Source organism: Rhincodon typus, chromosome 39, assembly GCF_021869965.1.
Source record: "Rhincodon typus isolate 14 chromosome 39, sRhiTyp1.1, whole genome shotgun sequence".
NCBI lineage: Eukaryota > Metazoa > Chordata > Chondrichthyes > Orectolobiformes > Rhincodontidae > Rhincodon > Rhincodon typus.
In genome coordinates, this window is record NC_063370.1 from 9,055,082 (window position 1) to 9,057,666 (window position 2,585).

Below are 2,585 nucleotides of genomic sequence, written 5' to 3' on the forward strand. Positions count from 1 at the left end.
GTGCTGTCCCTGTCCTGGGAGTGTTTGATGGGGGCAGTGTAGAGAGAGCTTTACTCTGTATCTAACCCCGAGCTGTCCCTGTTCTGGGAGTGTTTGATGGGGGGGACAGTGTAGCAGGAGCTTTACTCTGTATCTAACCCCGTGCTGTCCCTGTCCTGGGAGTGTTTGATGGAGACAGTGTAGAGGAAGATTTACTCTGTATCTAACCCAGTACTGTCCCTCTTCTAGGAGAGTTTGATGGGGGACAGTGTAGAGGAAGCTTTACTCTGTATCTAACCCCATGCTGTCCATGTCTTGGGAGTGTTTAATGGTAACAGTGGAGAAGGAGCTTTACTATGTCTGTGCTGGGAGATCTTATGAACATGATTAGGAGAGCAGAGGTGGGATAGGAGAAACCATGCCTCAGTTAAGGGGGGAGTTTGAGAAGACTGGGCCTTCTTGGTAACCTATATTAGATAACGTCGCCATTGCCCTACTTCATTAGAGATAAACATGGCTAGGGGGTGGTTTAACCTGAGGGTCACCATAACCTCAGGCGAGGGGAAAGGTTGAGAAGGAGGAAACTGTCATAGGATGTGGATAACCGGGAAATTCCATTCGGGATCAAGGGGGCAGTCTGCGTGTGGATTCAGAGGACATTGGTAGGGTCTTGAAAGAATAGCTCACTTCTGTCTTTACTCAGGAGAAAGAGGATGTGACAGCGTTTAGGGAGGGGAAATGGGAGGTTCTTGAGCAGATGGGTATGGCGAGTGAGGTGGCATTAGGAGGTATAAGAGTGAACAAATCTCCAGGTGCAGATGAGTTGTATCCCGGTCTGCTGAGGGAAATGGGGGTGGGGTGGGAAATCATAGGAGCCCTGACCCACATTTTTAAATCATTTCAGGCCAACAGGGGAAGGTGCCAGACGACTGGAGGAGAGCTAATGTGGTTCCACTTTACAAGAAGGGTGGTAGATAGAGACCAGGGAACGTCAGACTAGTGCGTCTCAGATCAGCGCTGGGGAAGCCACTGAATGGACGGAGAGAATTAACCTCCATTTAGTGAACAAAGTCAGAAGTCACATGACACCAGATTGTAGCCCAACTGGTTTATTTGAAATCACAAGCTTTTGAAGCGCTGCTCCTTTGTCAGGTAACTTGAGGACATCTTGTGATTTCAAATAAACCTGTTGGACCACAACCTGGTGTCGTGTGACTTCTGATATTGTCCACCCCAGTCCAACACCGGCACCTCCGCATCAGTCAGTGAGGCAGAGTTCGATCAGGGATAGTCGGCATGGCTTTGTCAGAGGGAGGTCATGCCTGACAAATCTGGTTGAGTTTTTCGAGGAGGTGTAGATGAGGGCAGGGCAGTTGATGTGGTTTATCTGGATTCCAGCAAGGCCTTTGACAAGGTCCCATGCGGAACACTGATAAAGAAGACAAAAGCTCATGGGATCCAGGGTCACTTGGCAAGATGGTTCGGCTTAGAGACAGGAGGCAGAGGGTGGTGGTGGAAAGCTGACTGTGTGACTGGAGCCCATTAGCATTTCACAGGGATCAGTGATGGGCCTCTCATTGCTCATAACCTATATAAGCAATGAGAATACGGGGGAGATGATAAGTAAGTTTGCAGACGTGGGTGGTGACAGTGAAGAGGGAGATCTTACGTTACAAGAGGATGTAGACAGGTTGGTCAGATGGACCAAATAGTTGGAGAAGTGGCAGATAGAATGTAACTTTCATAAGTATGAGTTGATGCACTTCAGATGGAGGAATAAGACAAGGATATACTCAATGAATGGCAGGGCAGTAGAAAGTTCAGAGGACAAAGGGATCTTGGGGAGTTTGTTCAAACATCCCTGAAGATGGCAGAACAGGTTCATAAGGTCATTAAGAAGGCATATGGGACACTTGTCTTTATCAGTCATAGCATAGATTGTAAGAACGGGGAGATTATGTTGGAGCTGCACAGAACTTTGGTTAGGCCACAGCTGGAGTACTGTAATGCAGTTCTGCTTCCCGCGCTGTAGGAAGGATGTGATTGCTCTGGAAGGGGTGCAGAGGAGATTCACCAGGATGTTACCTAGGATGGAGTATTTCAGCGATGAAGAGAGGCTGGATAAGCTCAGGCTGTTTTCTTTGGAGCAGAGAAGGCTGAGGGGTGACCTGATAGAGGTGTGTAAATTTATGAGGGGCATGGACAGAGTAGATGGAAAGATAGATTCCCTTAGTCAAAGGATCAATAACAAGGAGGCAGAATTTTCAGGTGAAAAGCAGGAGGTTTTGAGAGGATTTAAGGAAAATGTTTTCATCCAGGGGGTGGTGGGGGCGTGGAATGAGGGCACTTGAGGCAGGAAACCTCATGATCTTTTAAAAGCACTTGGAAGAGCACTCAAAGTGTCATAACATTCAAAATCATGGGCCAAGTGCGGGTAAAGTCAGATTAATGTAGATAGGTCACTGCAGACATGATGGGCTGAAGAGCCTCTTTCATGCTGTACGACTCTATGACTGTCCATGCCCTGGGAGTGTTTGATGGGGACAGTGTAGACGGAGCTTTACTCTGTATCTAACCCCGTGCTGTCCCTGTCCTGGGAGTGTTTG

At 48.0% G+C, this 2,585-nt stretch overlaps 1 protein-coding gene across 1 annotated transcript in view; it reads left to right on the top strand.

Moving 5' to 3' along the window:
• LOC109922527 (dapper homolog 1-like) overlaps positions 1-2,585 on the top strand; it is an 85,526-nt gene that overhangs the window by 79,703 nt on the left and 3,238 nt on the right. The gene's annotated exons all lie outside the window — the stretch shown is intronic.